Here is an 11115-nt window from a genome sequence, read left to right on the forward strand (position 1 = left end):
CATGATCTGCAGAAAAGAAAAAAAAAGAAAACCTAGTATGTCATTTTCATTTTCTCTTTCTAAAAATATGACTAATACAATCAAGTTATATATAATAGTGGGGTTTTGTTTTTTAATATGTTTCTTTGTAGAGAAATTTTTAAATTCAATAAAATCCAATCCATCACTTTTTCTCTCTGGATCAGGTTTTTGGCATCTTAAAAAAAAAAACTTATCTAAGAACTTTTTGCTTAACCAAAGGTCACAAAGATTTTCTTATGTTTTATTTCAAAAAATTGGAAATTTTAAAAATATCTCATTTCATGATAAATTTTCAATTGATTTTTGCCAATCAAGCACCATTTGTTGAAAAGTCTAGTCTTTTTCCATTAAGTTGCCTTACATATTTTTACAAATTCTGTTGATTTGAGAATCTTTTAAATTTTCTAATATAATCATTTAATGTTATTTATTGTAATCTAAAAACTGCTTTAGCTGATTGCCACAAATTTTGATGTCACATTTTTAGTTTTCTTTCATTCAAAAATGTACAGATTTTTTTTGACCTCTAAGTCACTTAAAAGCATAAAAGAATTCTGTTAATTTTTTTTTTTTGGTACCAGGGATTGAACCCAGGGACACTTAACCACAGAGCCACATCCCCTGTCCTTTTAAAATATTTTTTTTAGAGATAGGGTCTCTCTGATTAACTTAAGCTCTCGGTAAGGTGATCCTCCTGCCTCAACCTCCCAAGCCTCTGAGATTACAGGTGTGTACACTGCTTCCAGCAGTTGTTTAACTTTAAAATATTTAGGTATTTTAACATGTCTTTTTGTCATTGGTTTCTAATTTAACTCAGTTATAATTACAGAACGTGATTTGCATGATTTATATTCTTTTCATTTTGCTAATGTTTGTTTTATAACTAAGTATAGTTCATCTTGGTGAATACTCCAAGTGCAGTTGAAGTAACTGTGAATCTTCCTGTTATTGGTGACCTGCTCTATAAATATCAGTTAGGTAAAGGTGTTTGAATTATTTGATAATCTTGTTCAGGTCTTCTGTATCCTTACTGATTTCAGTTTAGTTTTTATTATTTTTAATCAATTAATAAGAAAGGAGTCTTGAAGTTTCCAACAATAGTGGACTTATTTTTCCTTTCAGATTTAGCAGTCTTTTAAAATATATATTAGTTATAGGTAGGCACAATACCTTTATTTATTTATTTTTTTAATGTAGTCGTGAGGATCCAACCCAGTGCCTCACACATGCTAGGCAAGTCCTTGACCACTGAACCACAAACCCCACCATATAGATTTAACAATTTTTCATCATGTATTTTGAAGCTCTGTTGTGAGGTATGCATACCTTTAGGACTTTTATGACTTCTTGGAGAATATGCTCTTTTATTTTATAAATCATAATATAAATTAGTATTAAAAATATAAATAATTTTATAATAATAATTTCATTATTTTCTCCTAATGTTTCTTAATATGAAGTCCACTTTATTTAACACTAATTAGCAGGAACATCTTTCTTTTGGAAAGAGTTGTCATGGTTCACTTTTTGCAGTCTTTCAGTGTTTAATCAGTCAATGTCTTTTACATTCAAAGTAAGCATATAGTTGGGTCTTCCTTTTTAAAGCAACTTGACAGTCTCTTTCAATTGGTGTATTTAGACTGTTAACATTTAATGTAATTACTGACATGTTGGATTACAATCTACTAACTTAATACCTGTTTTTGATTTTTTTTTAATCTTTCTTTATTTACTTCTTTTATACCTTTTTAAGTTTGCTCCCTTGATATTTTTATGATTCTATTTTATTTCCACATTGACTTATTCTTGCTCAAGAGTTCATAATTTACATGTTCAATTAATCAGTCTACTTTCAAATAGTATAGTAATGCTTCATATTCGTGTGTGAAACTTAAAATAACATATTCCACATTTCTCCCAAACTTTGTGCTATTGTTATCATATGATTTGCTTTTAGATATGCTATAAACACAAAATGCATTATTATGAGAAATTATAATTCATATATGTATTCTATAAATACAAAATATATAACAATGTTTAGAGTGTTTAATAGTAGTAAAATTAATTTTATTCTTATCTTTATTCCAGATTGATATTTTTCCTTTCAGCACTTTTAAGATGCTACCCCATTCCATATGACTTGAACAATCTCTGATAAGAAGTCTGCTGTAATTCATATTCTTAATTCCTCTCTAAGTAATGTGTCTTGTTTTTTGAAGTTTAAATATGAAATATCAGATTGTGAATTTTTTCTTACTCTGCTTTGGAATTTTTTATATTGATGTCTGCCATTAATTTTGGAAAATCCTCAGCCATTACCTGTTTGTTTTTTAATAATTTCTATTGGCCTATCCTCAAATTCACTGATTCTTTCTTTGGCTGTGTCTACGATGAGTTTATCAAAGGTAATCTTCATCTCTTCTACTGTTTTTTTTTTATTTTTTAGCATTTCTCTTTGACTCTTTTTTTAGTTTCCAACTCTTTGCTAAACTTCTCTTCTGATCTTGCCTTTTTCTGCCTTTTCCATGATGACTTTTAACATATTCATCATAATTATTTAAAATTTCTGGCCTTATAGTTACAACTTTTATATCACATCTGAGCCTGTTTTGGATGAATGCTTTGTGTGATGGTAATGTGTTGTTTTCTCTCTGCCTTTTCATATGCAAGAGTTTTCATTGAAAGCAGGGTATCTTCAGCAGGGCAGTAAATATCGAGGAGAGATAAATAGCATATTTTGCATGGATATGGGCACATTTTTCCCCCCATGAGTCTTTTAGTGTGGTAGTTTGAGTCCATCTGGTTAGGAATTGAGCTGGTTTGGGTGTTCAGTGTAGCTGTGATTACCCTCAGTGTACCATGTGCTTCAAATTCCTCTCCTGGTACTTTGTGTCTACTCCATCCTTGGTTTGGGGTCTTTGTTCTGTGTTTCAGAGAGGGTCTCTCCCAGTAGTGCTCCACCTGTGTCGGTACTCACAGTATGTTAGCCTGTTGGCTCTTTGTTGTGCTAACAGTGCTAAGCCACAGTCTTAGGTAGATATTGTTCCTCTGGATCTCAGGAGAGTGGCTTCCTTAGTGCTCTCTGTCCAGGACAGAATCCTGCCCCCAACAGGAGAAGCTGGTAATTTTCTATTTACCTCCATTGGCTCCAGTGCTCTCTAAGCATCTTCAGAGATCCTGACCTTTCTCCCTGTCTAGACTTTGTTTTGTGCCTGTCAAATAGAAGTTTCTATCTTTGTCCCTCAAACTTGCCCCACAGAGATGGTTTCTTGGGACTTTTTCCCAATCTATTTTTGTAACATCCATCAAGTAGAGACTAAAAATTGGTGCAAACTTTCCTGGTATCTGTGGCCCTAAAGAGTTACATATTCTCTCACCAGTCTGCCTTCCCCACACTCAGTCTCTACCAGTTCATTAACAATCCAGAAGAAACTTCTTATCTGTGTCTGGTTGCATCCGTCTCAGATAAACGAATGTTCAGGCCCCATCTTTCCGCACGTGTATTCCCTTAGGTTTGGAGCTAGTTAGTTACCAAATGACCTCAGCTCTCTGATTTTCATTAAATTGTGAACTTGAAGTTTGTCCAGACTGTTTTTGTATTTTTGTTTAAGATTGTGAGTGACACTCTAACTCTGAATTCTAAGCAGAAACCAGGTGTAAGTGGTTTTTAATTTTGTCTTTTCCCCAGTTTAAAAAAATATATTTGTTTCTGACTATTAATATTTTATAATTCTTTCCCTATTATATTTCTAGTAGTAATATGCACCTTTATCTTTTTCCGCCAACGTTTTTCTTGCCATAGGTAGAACTGTATTGCCATTGGTTAGTATTTTCTAGCACTGAGCACTTTAAAATACTTTAGAATCATTTAAATAGTTTTCTCTGTAATAATCACATGGGGCAAATGAGCAGCATCTGCCCTTCTTTGGATGAAGGAATTGAAGCATAGAGAGGTGTAGTCATTTATCTAGGATCAGGGCAAAGCCATCTTAAAACTTTGAAAGCTAATATGTTAGTTATTTTAGGCACCTGCTCTTACATTTCATTGGGGCAAAACTGCCAGAACATTCCTCCCCAGAACCACAGGGAGAAATCATGCCTCATTAGAGTAGTTGCAATAGTAAATTTTTATGTATTTTGAACATTAAATTTAAACTCAGCCTAGATAAATGACCTTTGTGATTTCTGAAGAACTTTGCCAAGTCTTTACTATGCTATTGTCCTGAGAGCAGGCCAGGCTGTGGGAGAGAAAGAATAGCTTTAATTCCCTTATTACTTTAGATCCTAGTAGGCAACAGATAAAGAAAGAATGCCAGTAGGGGCCAGAATGGAAGAAATATAGTTTCATACTGGGTCGACAGCTACTTCCTTTTACCTGGGGGAGTCTCTAGCTTCAAAGCTTGCCCCTCCCAGCAATCAGGGCATCTGTGTTCTTGCAGCCCTCTTATGAACCACCTTTAGGTTTCAGGCCCTGAAATTACCAACTGTTGGTCTTACTTTCGAGCTTCTTTATCTCCCAGTTATCAGTGTCCTTCTGACAGTCTATTCAGACCAATCATGTTCATAACAAAAAGAACTAGCACTGGATCTTAGATCTTGATACAAACAGAACTAGGAAAAAATATGTTTCAGCAATCCAAGATCAACCATTGTCTTGTCTTCCACTTAAAAAAGAAAATGTTTTTGCTTTAAACAGAAGAAAAAGGACTGTGAGAGTCAAGTCCACAATCTCTTTCCGATAAACTTGTAGTGCCTCCATTGTCAGTCAGCCAGAAATGATTGTTGTGCATAGAAATCTGAGCAAAACACACAGTAGGAGATACAACATCAACTGTCACAGATATAGGCAGGGATACAGGTTAGTTAGAGGTGAATCTGAGCCCAGATGTTGAAAACCATGCCAAGGTCTCAGTTTCTTATGTCAAATTGCCTGTAAAAGCAAAGAGGACAATTGGACCACCAGAGTCGTCCATATGAAATCATCTTTGTTTTAAATAAATAGGTTTGAGTTGCCATAAAGAGGAAAAAAGCAAGGTGTAAAGAAATGAATAAGATTTAAATAATTTAAATAATGCTCAGTGTAACCAGAGTATATCCCAGACTCAGACTGATGGCATCCTAACTTTGATGAAAGTTTTGGGAAATTGTTTGCTAAAATGTAAGGGTTCCAGTTGGGCACGGTGGTGTACACCCATAATCCCAGTGGCTCTGAAGGCTGAGCCAGGAGGATTGCAGGTTCAAAGCCAGCCTCAGCCAAAGCAAGGTGCTAAGCAACTGAGTGAGACCCTGTCTTTAAATAAAATACAAATTAGGGCTGGGGATGTGGCTCAGTGATTGAGTGCCCCTGAGTTCAATACCTGGTACTACCCCACCCGCCACCCCACCAAATAGAATAAATGTCAAGGTTCCATGCTTACAAGTAAACTGCTATTTACCTACTGTGCTTCCTCATCCCATTTACTAGAAGTTACCATTTGCCATAAGACTTAAAATAATGTTTAGTCCGAGTTTATGGGTCATTATTTTCTTTATGGGTCAAAGACCGTGAATCAAATAGTGTGACAAAGGACCTAATCTATCATGAGGAGATGTCAACCTTCCAGACAAACTGAACAACTGGAAGAACCCGATCTGAGTTCCTAGTGATAAGTTTTGAGGGTGCTGGGTGAGGAAGGGGTTGGGAAATGCACTAAGAGGGGCAGTAAGGGAAGATGGGGGATTCCAGAAGAGAGGGAGCAAACACACTAACCCAGATTTCCCACTGAATTCAACCCTAATCCAAACCAAAGGTGTGAAGCTTGTTTTGAGGTCCCTGAAAAGGAAGTAGCAGCAGGCTAATCAGGGAAGAATACCAGATTTGAAGTAGCACTGGATAAATGGGGTTGCCATTTAATCCTCTCAAGACGCCCTCATCCTGAACCAAATGCAGATGAAATTCAGGAATGAACACTTGACTCAAGGAATCAGAAAGGGGCTCCTAAAACTCAGAGACAGTGAAGAAATCCCCAGCAATTCTTCCCTCTTCTCTTTTTCCTCCTCTCTCTCATGCACCATCTCCAAGACAAGCCCCTGAGGTGGGAGTTGTCACCAGTTACACTCTGTAATGGTGCCTCCATATGACAAAAATAGACCTCCACCCAAATCTCACCTCTTACTAAAAAACAAACTCAAAATGGATAATGTCTCTAAATGTAAACAAACTGTGAATTCCTAGAAGAAAAAGGAAATCTTCCTGAGTTGGAATTAGGCAATAAGACATGAGACATCTCCAAAAAAAAAAAAAATTTTTTTCACATTCAAAATTTAAAAATTTAAAAACTTAGATCTGAGAAGATCAATGTTCAGAGAATAAAACAACAACCTACAGACGGTGAGAAATACTTGTGAACCATGGATCCAACAGAGAATTTGCATCCAGAATACAGAAAGACCTCTCAAAACACAAATAAGAAAAAAAATACACTAAAAAATGAACAAGACTTGAACAGACCCTTCACCAAGGAAGATATAAGAACAGTAAATAGGTATATAAAAAGATGTTCAATGTCATCAGCCAATAGGGAAATAGAAATTAATATCATGATGAGATACTACTACACACGTACTAGAAGGATTGAAATTAAAAAAATACAATGTGGAGAAATAAAGTTCTGCATTGCTACAGAGATGCAAAATGATATAGCCACTGTGAAAATGAGGCTTTTAAACACACTTTTAACTTATGGTCCAGCAGTACCATTTCAGAATACCTACTCTAGAAAAATGAACATGCACATTTGTAAAACAACTTATTCATGTATGTTTATAGTAGCACTGTTTATCATTGCCCAAAACTGGAAACAACCCAAAGTCCTTCAATAGTTGAATCAACTATTTGTATGGTATACCATATAAAGGAATATTACTCAACGATAAAAAGGAACAAATTTTAGACAAATGTAGAAAATTGTATGAATCTCAAAGTTCATATCAATCTCAAAGAATAAATCAATGGTGGCTAGGGGATGGGAGTGAGGGACATAAAGGAGACTATCAAAAGATTTCTGGTAGGAAGGGATGTTCTGCATCCTGATTATCATGGTGGTTTTGCCAATCTACACATGTATTAAAAATTCTAAAAACCATACACCTAAAAATTTCAAATTTAGCCTGATCATTTTTGGAGTAATTTTTTAAAGAGTTGAGAAATTGAAACGAATAAAAAGAAGTTTTAGCTTCAACCTCATTTGGCAGTAATAATTTCAAGTCCAGGAACCAGAGGTATGTAATGACTGTAGACTGGTGTCTTCATATTGCTAAATTGTGGTATCAGGAAAAAAGTTATCTGCCCCTCAGAGAGCAGTATTAAATAAGTCACTGGCAGTTCTTTAGGTGATTGGTCAACAGTTAATGGCCAGTCTAGATACTTGTTTCTTTATCATTCAAATTGGCCTTAGAATTCCCCAGGGAAGGACCAAGGTATCAATATTTCTTTGTATTATGGAGACTGATTATTTGCCATGATTCAATGTGTTCTCTTTTCTACCTTATAAAATTCATGCTTTTCTTGGTCTCTTTGACACATGCACCTGTCCTAAAACTGTAAACATATGTTTTATGTCACCTTCATATCAGTCTTCACTTCCTTAACTTTCATATCCTTCCTGAGACCTCTTGTAGACCCTTCTCTCTGAGTGGGTAGGTGTCCATAAGATGGTTGATTACCTCGTGTTGGCCTAGGCTAAGATAGGATTGTGCTCTGTTTTCTGATGAAATTCTCCCATCACCAAGGCTAGAGAAATCCACTCTATACCAGAATGTTCCAGAAACCCATCCCATTCCCCCTGACTCCAAAAGCTGGTAGTTACAGCTACAGCAACTTTCCCTGACCTTTATACCATTCACTGGTGTCTCTTAACCACTGATAACATGACTGTTACCCAGAAATGCCTAGAATAAATCAACAAAAACCCTATCAGAAGTATTTATTTATTTATTTATTTATTTATTTATTTATTAATTTATTAAAGAGAGAGTGAGAGAAGAGAGAGGAGAGAGAGAGAGAGAGAGAGAGAGAGAGAGAGAGAGAATTTTTAATATTTATTTTTTAGTTCTCGGCGGACACAACATCTTTGTTTGTATGTGGTGCTGAGGATCGAACCCGGGCCGCACGCATGCCAGGCGAGCGCGCTACCGCTTGAGCCACATCCCCAGCCCATATCAGAAGTATTTAATAGGACAGCACCACCCTTTACCCAGCTTGCTACTCATAATCAGTGTTTTTTTGTACAAAGCATTCATGACTTATGGATTCAGATGGCTTTGTAAATACTTTTTACATGACAGTTGCATTTAATGTACATCATTTCACTTAACCCCCTGAATTCCCATCATCTTGAAAGTATTTATTAAGTACTAATTTGCATTAGGTGCTGTTTTAAACTCAGGTGAAAGACCATTTAAGAACCTCTTAGGGACTTGCAATACAATGACCTAGCGTATCTATGTAAGCACATGCATTTTTATTTAGTAGGAGGATTTCCAGTTCAAAGCCAGCCTCAGCAACTTAGTGAGACCCTAAGCAATTCAGTGAAATCCTGTCTCAAAATAAAATATTAAAAATATCAGGTGATGTGGCTCAGTGGTTAAGTGCCCCTCGGATTAATCCCCAGTACCAAAAAAAAAAAAAAAAAAAGAATAAAGTATTTACTTAAGTATTAGCATTGTGTGTATTTGAGAGGGAACATCCTCAAATGTGGACACCATGACAGTTAATGTAGAAATGGAAACCATCCAACTCAGGAGGTGGCATGTATTACTCCTTAATCATTAAAAAAAAAAATGATGCCTACAGTAACATAATTCTTGGTGGCTACATAGTGATTGTTATCACCACAGATATAAACTAATTAGTGATGATGATGGGTATTTTTTGGTATCATGTGCAAATGTGTCACCATCCAGAAGCTTTGGACAAGTTTCTACCATAGCCTTTGGCTGAGCGAAGTTTGAGCACTCGTCTGGAAGACTGGGCTACATCTTAGAGGATTTTTTCCCTTGTCATGTTAAAGCATAACAATAGCTAAGCAGAGGCAAAAGAGAGACATGGTCGCTAATTCTTTCACTTAAACCAGTGCCAAAATCAATTTTGAAGCATTATCTCCAAGTTGCTCTCCACTTTATCTGGATGTGTCCCCTCAGCTAGAATATCACCCCCCCACACACCCGAATCTTTATTACATCACACTAATCTAATTTAAATGCATTTTTACTGTACTTGGTTTAATGAATGTGGAATGTGTCACTATGAAATTGCACCATTAATTTGATAAATAGGACTTGAAGGTATAATTTTTTCCAGCATTGCAGACTAATGAAGCTAAAATACATATATAATAAGAAGTGTAAATAATAAATTATTCTTAGGAGCAAAAAAAATTAATTAGATCTTACCACAAATTGCATCTCAATGTCAATTTTTTTTTTCTCAAAACAACTGACTTTCGAACTATTTGGAACACCATTGTAAACCTCAGAAAGTTTCTCAAGTGGTTACCTTCCATCCTGGGAATCTGCTTTAAGAAACTGCTATTGTTCAAAAAGTCCTTTCAAGATGCCAGTACAGATCCCCTGTTGTCATTTCTACTGGGCATTTAGAGAATCTAGATGAATTAATCTTCTTCTTTAAATTGTACGTTTTATTTATTCATAAAGACGCTTCAAATCCTTTCAGACAGTATGCTGTGGAAATAGAAAAAAAAGAGAGAAAGAGAGAGACCTTATATGCAAATATGCATATAAAGGTGACAACACTGCATTTCCAGTGATTTGGAGGAAGTGGTTCCTGCAAATTTGCTTGTCACCTGAAGCTAGGTCTGTGTCATCCCAGGGCTGAAGGATATGAAAACAGAGCCATGGATCATGCCCCAATTACTGTTCACATGCACATTCTGTGGGTAGATAAGCTGGAAATTAGCTGGTTAATATGCACACTAAAACCAGAGACCAGATAATGCTCCAAATGAGATTCTTTCTATTCCTTGGGTGGACAAGAAGAAATTGTGGTTAAGACTGGCGTTAAATGCGTTGGGGTTCAGGTTTAGCCTGGGAGTAGTCACTTTCACGTCTGTACATATTAGCTGGTAATTCCTAGAACTCTAATCTTTACAGAGAACATTAGCTACAGTTTGTCCATCTGCTTAGAAACACAAAGACTATGAAAGCCAAAATGTACAGCAAGAGGTTGCCCATTTGGAGACTTCCATCTTTGTTAATTTTAAAAGTCAAGCATCCATCATACACAATAATCAAGCTTTTAATTTTTATTTATCAGACATGAAGATATTTTAAACCTCACTATCAAGATGAGACTCAATTTTTCCTCATAGAAAGGTTCCAAGGAAAAGGGAAAAGAGGCTGTTGGAATTAGAACGAGCTAAGTGGGGTCTGGCCAGCCCTCCTTTTGGTCTCCAAGCCACAGGTCCATGTGACCACAGATGACTTAACCCTACTCTGTCCTTCCTGGCCTGATGCAGGACCCTGGGTCAAATGCTGTCATCAGCCTTATTTTCCATTCCTCGTGTGTAGTTTAACAAACAATGTTTTCCTTCCTCGTTATTTGATTTGAAGCCAAAATTCGGATGTGGCATCGGTTTTGTTGCCAGATAATGCATTAAACCTTACTGAGGGGCAAACATAATGATCTTCATTAAACCCTTTCAATGAACGCACCTCCTGCTTCTTCAGGTTGAGAAAAGCATTGACAAGGAACATTGTGGAAGCGTCTCGAAGCTATTTTCTTCTTGTAACCAGGGGAGGGAGAGATGAGTGGCAGCTTTTAGGAGGCGAAAGAAAGTTAGGTAAACATAAAAGGTTTTGTAGGATTTCCTTTCCTAATGGCAAAGTTTCAGAGCCATAAATCACAATTCAGTCAATACCATTAGTTTTGGGGCATTATATACCCTCATTAAAGTGCATAAACAATTATATTTATTGAAGGTAATGTACTGTGCAGTGCATTATAACGACACTCATTAACATATGTAATCATCATTTGAATGGGCTTTACTACAATGTAAACTGATAATGGCATGATTACACACTGGGTTATTA

This window comes from Spermophilus citellus (assembly GCF_964194105.1).
Source record: "Spermophilus citellus genome assembly, chromosome: 12".
Lineage (NCBI taxonomy): Eukaryota > Metazoa > Chordata > Mammalia > Rodentia > Sciuridae > Spermophilus > Spermophilus citellus.